Source organism: Adiantum capillus-veneris, chromosome 10 (assembly GCF_014529385.1).
Source record: "Adiantum capillus-veneris isolate H3 chromosome 10, ASM1452938v2, whole genome shotgun sequence".
NCBI lineage: Eukaryota > Viridiplantae > Streptophyta > Polypodiopsida > Polypodiales > Pteridaceae > Adiantum > Adiantum capillus-veneris.
In genome coordinates this window covers 94195422-94210017 of record NC_140940.1, presented here as the reverse complement: position 1 = coordinate 94210017, position 14596 = coordinate 94195422, and positions in this window count along the sequence as shown.

Below are 14596 nucleotides of genomic sequence, written 5' to 3'. Positions count from 1 at the left end.
CCTTAAGGTATTCTAGGGCTTAATTAAATGTTAAAGCATTATTCAAGCTCTTTCTCTCAAAGGGGAAAGGAGGAAACTTGTCCAAAGTCTACCTCTATTTCTTGAAATGACCTAGGCTTGTGATTGTGTAGGCTTGACATGATCCAATGAGCTTCAAGCATGAGCTAGAACTAGGGGTCGACCAAAGCAAGGAGGGGGTGTGATTGCAAGATATACACCCTCTCACACACTCTCTTGGTGTGAAGCAATAATTTTGTCTCCTTAGCCAATCTTGTGAGAAGTTGAGAGCCTACACCAACACTTCTTGGCTATGGAATGAAAATGCAACCAAGAGCCATGCTCCAAAGCAAAATCTTTCCATCTTATTCATCTCCACTACTATGCTACTATGCTATGCTAAGCCACAAGATTAATACAAGGGAGGAGACTATTTATTTCTCCTATGTTACTTCTTCTTACTCTTCCCTTCCCTCACTCCTTGCTAGATCTCTTCACCTTTTGAAGGTGTTTGAGGCCTTGGGATTGAGGCTGGGGATATGTTAACACTAGTTTGGTACCAAAAAGGACACTACAGTATCCTTTTTGGGTGTTTTTGCAAATAATTCTAGCAACTTTGTCGTGGATCATTTGACCAACTCCTTTCTAAGGGTTTTTACATACAAGATGAGAGTATTATTAGAAAAACCAAAAATGCAAAAAATGCCTTTACATAAAACCTCTCAGTATCACATGGTATAAAACATTGATCTGCATTTTATGCATACATAATTTTCTTTCGTAAAAAAATCATTTGAAATGAATTGTGAATTTGTAAGACCTCTTTCCAAGTTAGCGAATGATAGATGATCAACTATCACTTCAAGAAAAATAATTTTCACGTATGAAAAATTTATTTTTTATGCTTACACTCACCAAAACAGCAAATCCAAAAACGCATATGGCTCTTCAAGTCGACATTGATACATATGGTAAACATGTCACAATGGAGAACAAGTTAAGAATCTTAGCTTATGACTAAGAAAAACAATTCACCATTTGTTTACAAAATTGCCTTACATGTGAGAATCCCTGCAAAGTGGTTATCAACAAGTTGCTCTTGCAAACGATCAAAACTGAAACCGATTTACATTTTTTTTTCCATGCAAACACTTCCAAATTATGTACACATTTGCAAAAACAGAATCCGACATGCCCTAAAACAATGCATGCCACCACTTCCAACCATGTATAGTAGCCTCTAAACTGTACCCAGATCCCAAGACCATACATCAAATACATCACAACCTGCTTTGTTCTGTTATATACTAGATGGCTATGTTTGGACAAGTAAGTGCAACTCTATGACCACTTCCAATCTACCTCAATACTTCACCACTTTGCATACCATAGACATTGGAGCAAAAAATTGTATTTTCATCCATCCAACAACATGCAAGCAGATGTTGGGGTCAGTCCAACTTGGGCGATCATCCATGTGCGAACCTCTTATTGTAAATCCTTTAATAAGGCTTAATAAAACCATGCAAATCAAGAAGAACCACGCTCACGGTGCTCAATATGTAGCAACTGCAAATCCAAAAAGTTTTCCATGTTAGTCATGTAAGTACCTGTAGCACCATGCTCTTGTTCGGTCAAATACATCAAGAGATTGACTGATGTAAAACACCTATCAAAGAACACATGATGAACTTTTTATTTCAAATCTTTTGCAAACATAGGTTCAACATAATATGAAAGCTCTACACAAGGCAATTTGTCATACAAACGAAGGAATAATTATACCCCAGTCTCAGAATCATATAAGTTCCATAACTAGATCCCAACCTTGTGAGGCTTCTTGGGATTATATACCCACATGGATTCAACTTACGTTTAGACGGTATAATCCTCTCATCAACAGTCACATTTTATCCACAATTGAATTGCAATTGAAAACATTGCATCAACCTTTCCTCTAATGGCAAGACTTGTCATAGCTTATGCTCTCACAATCTCTGAATTGACCTATGAGAGTTGTCTCTTACATGCAAGAAATGCTTTATCTGTTGGTACTCAGTTTGCCCATTTTCTCAGCATAGTCTAGATAATGCATGACACCACAAGTTTCCCCTTTCCAATAAATAATTCTTGTCTGGCATATAACCAAACCATGCCAAGAAGGCCCCAAGAAATTGCAGAAAATAGTGCAGAAAAAGAAACAAACCCTTAGACTTGTTCTTTCTTTTCCAATGCATATCTATTTGTCTCACCCACAATCATGTCAATCAAGTCTAACGGGAACAATGCTATAAAAGGCTGAATTTTCTGTGAGCTCTCTTGGTACTTTTCCCAAGTCTAGACCTCCAATATCTACAAATGTGGGAAGCACTCTAAATGTACCTTCAAGTTTGACATGCATCTTATCACCACTCTTCCTTGAAGGCATAGTCACATTAGACCAATTGGACTCATCATCACTGTCCCGCAAGACCGGCCCTTTGGCCTCCAAAAGCTCATCCTTGCATTCTTTTCTTCTCCCATAGATCCATGATCATCACAAGAATCACCTGCTTCATGGATACTTGATTCTAACCTTTTTGTATCAAGCGTCTTTTGCACTTTTCCACGCTTTTTGAGAAGCTTCTAGCCCTTGCCATGAGCTCTACTCTCTTACATCACCATAAGCATCATGAATTTATTGCATGATTCCTCTCAGCCTTTCTAGATGCATCATGAGTGTCCCCATTCACATTATTAGCACAACCATCAAAAGAAAAACAGCATGTTGGGCCTTTGTATGCCCTCTACCCACGATGAAGGCTTTGAGGTCGACCTCTCTTACATGATGTAGGAGGTTCACCTACAACAGGCATATTGCAATAGAAGCAAATGTAGACAATCAAGGGGCTTCCTCATTTCTTTCTTCCACATGCGCATAAAAATGCATGCATAGTAAGCGTATCATCCATAGCGTCCATAACATGCATCAATGGGCATCACCACAAGCTGTATCAATGCATCAAGGACAATAGGCATCTCTACACAGGTAATACATTGTCTCTCTGATTTTCCCTCTTTGACATCACAAAGATATGGCCAAGGAGAGATCATCATCGACATCAAATGCAGTACGCATATCAAGCATGGTTTTCTCCTTAGATACAATGTACATGCGTATAGAGTCCCATGACAACATGTAGGCGGTCTCATCACCATCAAAAATGCATTTGAACAATCCTTTGCATGAGTTATATGACACAATCTTTTCCTTGTACTGCTTGGTCTCCCAATCAAGAGGGGGAGCTCTTTTTTCCCATTCAACACCAAATCCCATGGCAAGGTAGAGAAGCTCTCGTCCCTCTAAAGTGAGGCAAAATGCATTGGAATGTAGCCATGTTAGCAAGGATGAGGTCACCGTGGCATGGAGAAAAATTTGTGGGCGAGCAGGACACCCAGAGGAGGATTACCGAGTGATGTTTTACTGTGTGCTGTGTTGCAGGTTTCGGATTGGTTTTTTATTTTGCTCAAGAAATTCAAATTTCAACATGATAAGCTTTACTTTCACTTACAATGCTTCTAAGATCCAAAGATCTTGTGCGTTCAATTGCCATGGAGATCCAATGGCAGGCATCACTTCAGCCCCAAGGTGAGAGTTGCATAGCCATGCAAGGTCGCCGATGAAAAACATGAGCACATAGATCTTGATTTTTTAACCCACAGCACTCACCATTTGACCCAAACCAAAATTTCATGATATTCTTGGAGTCATACTCTAAACCTACATAATGTTTTATGGGAAAATTGGCTAAAAGTGTGCATTTTAAAAAAAGGACAAAATTCATGTGCTCACAGGAAACTTTAGTGTCTTAGGACACTTGAGTGTCCAATTACAGGACTAGTTTTCCTGCTTTTGCAAGATAGTTAAGGGCATAATTTTGGTGTATGAAGTCAACCATCTTCATTGCACCAATGAGGTCTCAAGGAACACAAGATTGTATTGTACCAAGTCTATCTTTATGGGGGAATCTAAATACAAAATCCTTTTGGAGGGGGGACCGGCTCCACATAAATTCGGACCTCAACTGTTGTCAATTTCTCTACTCCTTTCTCTCTCTCTTTTACAAGTATTGTTCATGCCAAGCTAATTAGCTGTAGTGTTCATCTTGCTACCTTAATCATTTACTCTTCTTATGCTCTTTAAGAATTCTCTTAAAGGAAATGCTCACTATTGTTATTTCAATTTCTTCTACAGTCAATGTTATAGCCATGTTCCATTACATTGTTATCACAGCTATTGGTTTTTATTTTCTTCCTTAAGAAGAGAGGTCCTTAAGTTTTCCATGAAAGGTTGGACATGTTCATTGCAAGAGGGTAAGTGGGACATGGATCTATTAGCTTGGTTGAAAAAGACTTAGTTTGAGGTATGTTGTTGGGAGCTATAGACTTAATAATGGATTTTTTCAGACTTGCCTTCATATTAACCATTATTGAGGTACTAGCAAGCTCAACAAGAACCATAACCATCGAGCAATGTTAGACCCTATCCATTACTCTTTGCAATCAAAGTCTCTAAACCACGGGTGTGGTTGCTTGAGAGCTAATTTTCAAAGGTAAAGAAGAGTAGCAACTAAGGTTTTCAAGGGCACCAAAGCACAAACTAACATATACACAAGTTTAATTAGCGTGGTTGACAATAATAAAGAGAGTAGAATGAATATTGACAATCTTGATTTTGCACATGAAGGTGCTACCGATGATGCACCAATTTTTGTGAACTATCTTGTTCTGGGTTGCAACAAGCTATGGCGGCAGCCATGCCTTACAAGCCAAAGTTACTCAACAACTTCGTGCTTATGGGATTTGTCTACCTCTCCAAGAAGAGTGAGATCTTAGGAAGCCTCCTGTTTGAGACTTCAAAAATAAGACTGATACTAGTCTTTGTTACCCAATAACTCCCTCCTATGACACCACACAACACATTGTTCAAATCTTCTTGTGCAATCATTCAATGTCTCTCTTTTCTTTTATTTAAAGCTTTAAATTTGAGAGATAGTGTTCTGTTTGATTCCCATTTTCAAGAAAACTACCACAAACCTACTTCCCAATGTGGGTAGGTCAGTGATTGTTTATCTCTCTATCTTTTAAAAACATTTAAATTCTTTTCTTTCAACCGTCAACCCAAATCCATCATACTAGGTTTTACAATATACACGTGGTAGTGATGTGTGTGAACACACTTAGGACCTCCGGGAATTTTTCCCTTCACTAGGAGGTTTTTCCCCCCATGCATTGTATATACGCCCATCACTCTAGGGCCAATTATCTTTCAATTGCACACTAAGTAATATACTCTTTATTATGTGCCTTGAGCTCCCTCATCTTCTCCAAGTTTTGTTTCCATTTCCGTGAAACCCTAGTTCTAACAATTGGCATCAGAGCAGGTTGCATCCTCTTGAGCTCAGTCACCAGCATCGCCCACACACTCCTACTCAATTTTGTAGATTTTAGTGAGCATAAATTTTTATTCAAGCTCACTTTAGCCTCCGTTTCCTCCACTACAAGCAATACTGTGTAAGCAATTTTGTCCTTTTGTGCAAAATTTTGTGAGTGTTGTTTTTTGCATAACAGGTCTCTTACAAACTTCTTTGGGTTGTGTTGCATAGTACACATTAGTCCCACGTCAATTCTCCTCTTTTCACGTAGTTTTCAATTAGGTGCATCATTTTCCACGGTTGACAACAACACAAATGTGTTCAAGATCTTTGCTACTGAGGTAAATTGGATGTGGACAACTACTCAATATGGGCTTACATGATGCAACATGTTTTTGTGTCAAAGGGAGTGTGGAATGTTGTACAGGGCATGATGTACATCCCTGGTTGTTGCTACGAGAGTTGTTTTGCCTATGAGTGGGCAAGCTCATTGCGATGTAAGAGATGTGTACGTTGATGCATTGATTGCATAATATGGAGATTGCACTATCACTCCTCACATTTGTTCAACTAAATCTGCAAAAAAGGGCTTGAGATATTTTGGTTGGTCTTTATGCAAGCCGCAATGAGGCCAAAATTGCATTTCTACGTAAAAATCTAGAGTCAAAGATTATGCATGAGGAAGATGAAATGGAACTTACCTTGCATGCTCGTATTAAGGATATCAATGAGTAACTTATTTCTATGATTGAAGTCATTTCTGATAGTTCCCTGATGCAGACTATTCTTGATGCTTTGTTTGCTTCTTACCATACTTTTGCTAGTACTTGGAGGCTTATGACCCAAAGAAATTCTAAAGCTATCAAGTTTGATGCATTATGCACATTGTTGTTGCACAGGAAAATAGGGCTAAACAGTGTGCTATTGAGTAGGCCTTTATAGTTGGGTAAAGGCGCTACACCTTTCCCGGGGCCAGACGTCCAGTGTTCAATTGTCTATCCACGTGTATACATACCCTTATTTTTTCTATATGAACAATAATGAGATCTTCACTCTTAGTTCCTGAGGTTGCTCCACCCACACCGTCTCATGCTCCTCCCCTTCCCCACACGCATCACACCGTTTCACACAATTAAAATTAGGCATACACACACTCAATTAGAGTACTCACACAACTGATTCTGATGCACAGAATTGTAATTTAGCATCCAAACATGCAATTAGGCAATTTCACAATGCTAATTTTCACATTCAATTCTAGGAAAGTTTTGGGCATTACGAAAAACATGCAAACATTCCAAATCACAAATTGATAACGGTTTTAGGCATTTTTTGGATGAGTACAAAAGCCATAAATGATGCCAAAAAAGATTGCTGACCACCCTCATGTATATATAATGTACATAATGCTTCCAACTTTGAAAGTGTTCGTGTAAAATACCTTGTACAAAGGCTTGGTTTGGTCAAGCTATTGGTTGAGTTTTGGGTTGGGTCAAGCTTTAAAATTTTTTTTTTTAATGAGCATTCCTAGACATGCTTGATAGCTTGCAAAATTACTCCGACATCATGAGTTACACGCACTCGAAGTGGATGGTTTTTCACTTAAAAAGTGGCGGCGGATGCACGTGGGAAGACGGCAAGTGGGCGACATGATGGTTTTCTTTAGCAATGGTATGTTTTATAAATTTCTGGAGTTAGCCGGGGTAATAAGCTGCAAGCCATGATTTACAGCGCTACGAGGTCACCCGCTACGCCTCCGAGAAAATGGCTCAAGTTGGGGCAAAACAGAAATTTTAGGTTTGGACATGGGGAAGTTGGGGAAGGTGGGAGGATGGTTCCATGTGGCAATGGAATAACCCCACATAGAGGGGAGCATGTGGAAATTGGAGGGTATAAGGGGGGGAGTGGGTACCCCTATGGTATCAAAGGAGCTAATGGAGCTTCTTGGCCTTGATGTGAGGGCTTGTGGGCTTTGGGGGAGAGATGGGAGCCATTTTCAGTCCACACCAGCTGCCTAGGCGCCTGGACACTTTTTTGGTCCACCGGACATCCCCTTTCCCCCACTTGCCTTGGTCAAAAAGTGGCCAACAGCTCATTTTTGACCCAAAAAAGGCCAAAAATGAACCAATAAAAAGGTGCCTAAAGAGGGAAAACAATTCGGCTAAGAAGAGAGAGAAAATACCTTGGGATAAGAACCAAAAAAATCCCCCTTTAATAGTTGTATTTTCCTGCACATCCTTTTTTGCTAACAGAGACTTGTTTTTTGGAGCTTTTGAGAGACCTTCCATCTTCAAAAGCTTGTAACTTTCTCGTCGGATTCATAATCAAGCATATGGATTCTCTACGGAGATCCTCACGACACAAGCTTTGCGTTCATGGTCTTGGTTTTCATGGTTTGAGTTAGAGCTGTTTGTCGCCCATCTTCACAGGTGATCGACTTGGTGTTTTCTACCGTCATACAGGGTTTCTTTCCAACGGTGTGACTCGTGCAGACCTATAGAGGCACTTTTTTTCCTTGTCCTTTGAACTCTAACAACGGCTAAGCATCTCGCACAAGATTGAGTCCAATGGCACCCTCCAATCACTGATAACACAACGTGTAGGCCGATTTTGTTGATGCTCCAAAGCCTAATCTTGCATTCCAAAATCAACAACAAATTGTTAGTAAAACTGACATTGTTCAAATGAAATCCAAGCCTTTAATTAGGCAAACATAAAAGCATAAGCACAAAATTTTAGTGCAATTAGTAGAAAACTAGTGTGTATAGTGAAATACCAAGGGGTTAGTGTGAAATTAGAATGTGTAGGCACACAATTAGCAAGATTTGGTATCAAATTCGGGGAATTTGAACACATTGCTTTATGCAAAGACATCCAAGATTCACAAAACCATCAACACATGTGAAATTAGTGAGGAAACCTATCCAATTATGCCATAATTACACTAGAGTAGGCCTATTGCTCCCCAACAATGGTGCCACTATTGTGTTATATTTGGAGCCGAGGTGGCCTTGCAAAATACCAAAATAACATGCTAAAAACCATCAAACTAACCAATCTGCATACCTGGTATAACCCATATCACATAATCAAGATTACACTTGATCAGAGAGAGATAGATGGTTGAAGAGAGCGAGGAAACGCATGCGGATCTCCTAAAGCAAAGTGCTACACCGGAAAAGTGAGGGAGAAGATAAGACAGAAGAGAAAAACACAAAGGCAGAGAGTTCTATCTTACCATGTGTAGGCACTGAGTACACATGTATCCACATCCATAAATTTCCATATCATTATTGCCAAGTGGAGAGTCATGCTGCATGAGGCGTAGGCACTCTAATTACATGTGTCAATAACCATAATTCCATACCAAGGTGTGGAGTGGAGAGTCCTACCCTCTTCAAGAGTAGGAGCTCTAACATGTGTAGAAATTGTGCCATTCCAATTCAATATCCTTGCCATGAAAATGTACAATGTCTCAACCAGTGTGCTACGTAATGTGACCAAGGGTTTGTGTAAAAATTGATACATAGAGGTTCTTCTACGTGACAACATTTCACGTAGATCTGCAATAGTAGTTCTCAACGATAAAGCAGTAAAAATGACTTCTTATCAATTGTAAACCTAATTGAAGCACACACTAAATGCATTCACATTTAAAAGTTTGTCATGAGAGTTGTTTACAATGAAGGGATGGGAGTCAGTAGAGATTAGTGTTGTGTGATAATAATACAAAGTTCAAATAGTAGCTCAAATAAAGAAATTAATGATGGGTGCTTTAATTTAGGCAACGTGCATATAAACTTTAAAAAGAAAATCCATGCCTAATACATTAGCTTAACCCTCAACCAATCAAAAAAGGATATTAAAACATTAGTAGGATGCCATACAATATTAAAATAACATACCATATGATGGAACATTAAAGACAAGCTTCCATGACAAATTAAGTAAATCTAATTTCTACTACAACCGCTTTCCAAGAGTATATCCAGCACATATATCTTAATTATGTCTGGATATACTCATTGGTAGCGTGTAGTGAAATTAGATTTACATTAATTTGCCGAAGTCTTGTCTTTAATGTTCCATCTATGGTATGTTATTTAATATTGTATGTCATCCCTACTAATGTTTCTAATATCCTTTTTTGATGGTTGAGGTTAAGCTAATGTATTAGGCATGGATTTTCTTTTTAAATTTTATTATGCAAGTTGCCTAAATTAAAGCACCCATCATTAATTTCTTTATTTAGAGCTACTATTTGACCTTTGTATTATTATCACACAACACTAATCTCTACTGACTCCCATCCCTACATTGTAAACAACTCTCATGACAAACTTTTAAAATGTGAATGCATTTAGTGTGTGCTTCAATTAGGTTTACAATTGATAAAGAAGTCATTTTTACTGCTTTATCGTTGAGAACTACTATTGCAGATCTACGTGAAATGTTGTCACGTAGAAGAACCTCTATGTATCAATTTTTACACAAACCTTGGTCACATTACGTAGCACACTGGTTGAGACATTGTACATTTTCATGGCAAGGATATTGAATTGGAATGGCACAATTTCTACACATGTTAGAGCTCCTACTCTTGAAGAGGGTAGGACTCTCCACTCCACACCTTGGTATGGAACTTATGGTTATTGACACATGTAATTAGAGTGCCTACGCCTCATGCAGCATGACTCTCCACTTTGCAATAATGATATGGAAATTTATGGATGTGGATACATGTGTACTCGAGTGCCTACACATGGTAAGATAGAACTCTCCTGCCTTTGTGTTTCTTCTCTTCTGTCTTATCTTCCCCTCACTATTCCGGTGTAGCACTTTGCTTTAGGAGATCCGCATGCGTTTCCTCGCTCTCTTCAACCATCTATCTCTCTCTGATCAAGTGTAATCTTGATTATGTGATATGGGTTATACCAGTATGCAGATTGGTTAGTTTGATGGTTTTTAGCATGTTATTTTTGGTATTTTGCAAGGCCACCTCGGCTCCAAATATAACACAATAGTTGGCACCATTGTTGGGGAGCAATAGCCTACTCTAGTGTAATTATGGCATAATTGGATAGGTTTCCTCACTAATTTCACATGTGTTGATGGTTTTGTGAATCTTGGATGTCTTTGCATAAAGCAATGTGTTCAAATTCCCCGAATTTGATACCAAATCTTGCTAATTGTGTGCCTACACATTCTAATTTCACACTAACCCCTTGGTAATTTCACTATACACACTAGTTTTCTACTAATTGCACTAAAATTTTGGTGCTTATGCTTTAATGTTTGCCTAATTAAAGGCTTGGATTTCATTTGAACAATGTCAGTTTCTACTAACAATTTGTTGATTTTGGAATGCAAGATTAGGCTTTGGAGCATCAACAAAATCGGCCTACACGTTGTGTTATCAGTGATTGGAGGGTGCCATTGGACTCAAATCTTGTGCGAGATGCTTAGCCGTTGTTAGAGTTCAAAGGACAAGGAAAAAAAGTGCCTCTATAGGTCTGCACGAGTCACACCGTTGGAAAGAAACCCTGTATGACGGTAGAAAACACCAAAGTCGATCACCTGTGAAGATGGGCGACAAACAGCTCTAACTCAAACCATGAAAACCAAGACCATGAACGCAAAGCTTGTGTCGTGAGGATCTCCGTAGAGAATCCATATGCTTGATTATGATAACCGACGAGAAAGTTACAAGCTTTTGAAGATGGAAGGTCTCTCAAAAGCTCCAAAAAACAAGTCTCTGTTAGCAAAAAAGGATGTGCAGGAAAATACAACTATTAAAGGGGGATTTTTTTGGTTCTTATCCCAAGGTATTTTCTCTCTCTTCTTAGCCGAATTGTTTTCCCTCTTTAGGCACCTTTTTATTGGTTCATTTTTGGCCTTTTTTGGGTCAAAAATGAGCTGTTGGCCACTTTTTGACCAAGGCAAGTGGGGAAAGGGGATGTCCGGTGGACCAAAAAAGTGTCCAGGCGCCTAGGCAGCTGGTGTGGACTGAAAATGGCTCCCCATCTCTCCCCCAAAGCCCACAAGCCCTCACAATCAAGGCCAAGAAGCTCCATTAGCTCCTTTGATATACCGATAGGGGTACCCACTCCCCCCCTTATACCCTCCAATTTCCACATGCTCCCCTCTATGTGGGGTTATTCCATTGCCACATGGAACCATCCTCCCACCTTCCCCAACTTCCCCATGTCCAAACCTAAAATTTCTGTTTTGCCCCCAACTTGAGCCATTTTCTCGGAGGCGTAGCGGGTGACCTCGTAGCGCTGTAAATCATGGCTTGCAGCTTATTACCCCGGCTAACTCCAGAAATTTATAAACATACCATTGCTAAAGAAAACCATCATGTCGGCCCACTTGCCGTCTTCCCACGTGCATCCGCCGCCACTTTTTAAGTGAAAAACCATCCACTTCGAGTGCGTGTAACTCATGATGTCGGAGTCCGATTTGCAAGCTATCAAGCATGTCTAGGAATGCTCATTAAAAAAAAAAATTTAAAGCTTGACCAACCCAAAACTCAACCAATAGCTTGACCAAAACCAAGCCTTTGTACAAGGTATTTTACACGAACACTTTCAAAGTTGGAAGCATTATGTACATATATATACATGAGGGTGGTCAGCAATCTTTTTTGGCATCATTTATGGCTTTTGTACTCATCCAAAAAATGCCTAAAACCGTTATCAATTTGTGATTTGGAATGTTTGCATGTTTTCGTAATGCCCAAACTTTCCTAGAATTGAATGTGAAAATTAGCATTGTGAAATTGCCTAATTGCATGTTTGGATGCTAAATTACAATTCTGTGCATCAGAATCAGTTGTGTGAGTACTCTAATTGAGTGTGTGTATGCCTAATTTTAATTGTGTGAAACGGTGTGATGCGTGTGGGGAAGGGGAGGAGCATGAGACGGTGTGGGTGGAGCAACCTCAGGAACTAAGAGTGAAGATCTCATTATTGTTCATATAGAAAAAATAAGGGTATGTATACACGTGGATAGACAATTGAACACTGGACGTCTGGCCCCGGGAAAGGTGTAGCGCCTTTACCCCAACTATAAAGGCCTACTCAATAGCACACTGTTTAGCCCTATTTTCCTGTGCAACAACAATGTGCATAATGCATCAAACTTGATAGCTTTAGAATTTCTTTGGGTCATAAGCCTCCAAGTACTAGCAAAAGTATGGTAAGAAGCAAACAAAGCATCAAGAATAGTCTGCATCAGGGAACTATCAGAAATGACTTCAATCATAGAAATAAGTTACTCATTGATATCCTTAATACGAGCAAGGAAAGTGTCCATTTCATCTTCCTCATGCATAATCTTTGACTCTAGATTTTTACGTAGAAATGCAATTTTGGCCTCATTGCGGCTTGCATAAAGACCAACCAAAATATCTCAAGCCCTTTTTTGCAGATTTAGTTGAACAAATGTGAGGAGTGATAGTGCAATCCACATATTATGCAATCAATGCATCAACGTACACATCTCTTACATCGCAATGAGCTTGCCCACTCATAGGCAAAACAACTCTCGTAGCAACAACCCAGGGATGTACATCAATGCCCTGTACAACATTCCACACTCCCTTTGACACAAAAACATGTTGCATCATGTAAGCCCATATTGAGTAGTTGTCCACATCCAATTTACCTCAGTAGCAAAGATCTTGAACACATTTGTGTTGTTGTCAACCGTGGAAAATGAATGCACCTAATTGAAAACTACGTGAAAAGAGGAGAATTGACGTGGGACTAATGTGTACTATGCAACACAACCCAAAGAAGTTTGTAAGAGACCTGTTATGCAAAAAACAACACTCACAAAATTTTGCACAAAAGGACAAAATTGCTTACACAGTATTGCTTGTAGTGGAAACGGAGGCTAAAGTGAGCTTGAATAAAAAATTTATGCTCACTAAAATCTACAAAATTGAGTAGGAGTGTGTGGGCGATGCTGGTGACTGAGCTCAAGAGGATGCAACCTGCTCTGATGCCAATTGTTAGAACTAGGGTTTCACGGAAATGGAAACAACTTGGAGAAGATGAGGGAAGCTCAAGGCACATAATAAAGAGTATATTACTTAGTGTGCAATTGAAAGATAAGTTGGCCCTAGAGTGATGGGCGTATATACAATGCATGGGGGAAAAACCTCCTAGTGAAGGGAAAAATTCCCCGGAGGTCCTAAGTGTGTTCACACACATCACTACCACGTGTATATTGTAAAACCTAGTATGATGGATTTGGGTTGACGGTTGAAAGAAAAGAATTTAAATGTTTTTAAAAGATAGAGAGATAAACAATCACTGACCTACCCACATTGGGAAGTAGGTTTGTGGTAGTATTCTTGAAAATGGGAATCAAACAGAACACTATCTCTCAAATTTAAAGCTTTAAATAAAAGAAAAGAGAGACATTGAATGATTGCACAAGAAGATTTGAACAATGTGTTGTGTGGTGTCATAGGAGGGAGTTATTGGGTAACAAAGACTAGTATCAGTCTTATTTTTGAAGTCTCAACAGGAGGCTTCCTAAGATCTCACTCTTCTTGGAGAGGTAGACAAATCCCATAAGCACGAAGTTGTTGAGTAACTTTGGCTTGTAAGGCATGGCTGCCGCCATAGCTTGTTGCAACCCAGGAACAAGATAGTTCACAAACATTGGTGCATCATCGGTAGCACCTTCATGTGCAAAATCAAGATTGTCAATATTCATTCTACTCTCTTTATTATTGTCAACCACGCTAATTAAACTTGTGTATATGTTAGTTTGTGCTTTGGTGCCCTTGAAAACCTTAGTTGCTACTCTTCTTTACCTTTGAAAATTAGCTCTCAAGCAACCACACCCGTGGTTTAGAGACTTTGATTGCAAAGAGTAATGGATAGGGTCTAACATTGCTCGATTGGTTATGGTTCTTGTTGAGCTTGCTAGTACCTCAATAATGGTTAATATGAAGGCAAGTCTGAAAAGAATCCATTATTAAGTCTATAGCTCCCAACAACATACCTCAAACTAAGTCTTTTTCAACCAAGCTAATAGATCCATGTCCCACTTACCCTCTTGCAATGAACATGTCCAACCTTTCATGGAAAACTTAAGGACCTCTCTTCTTAAGGAAGAAAATAAAAACCAATAGCTGTGATAACAATGTAATGGAACATGGCTATAAC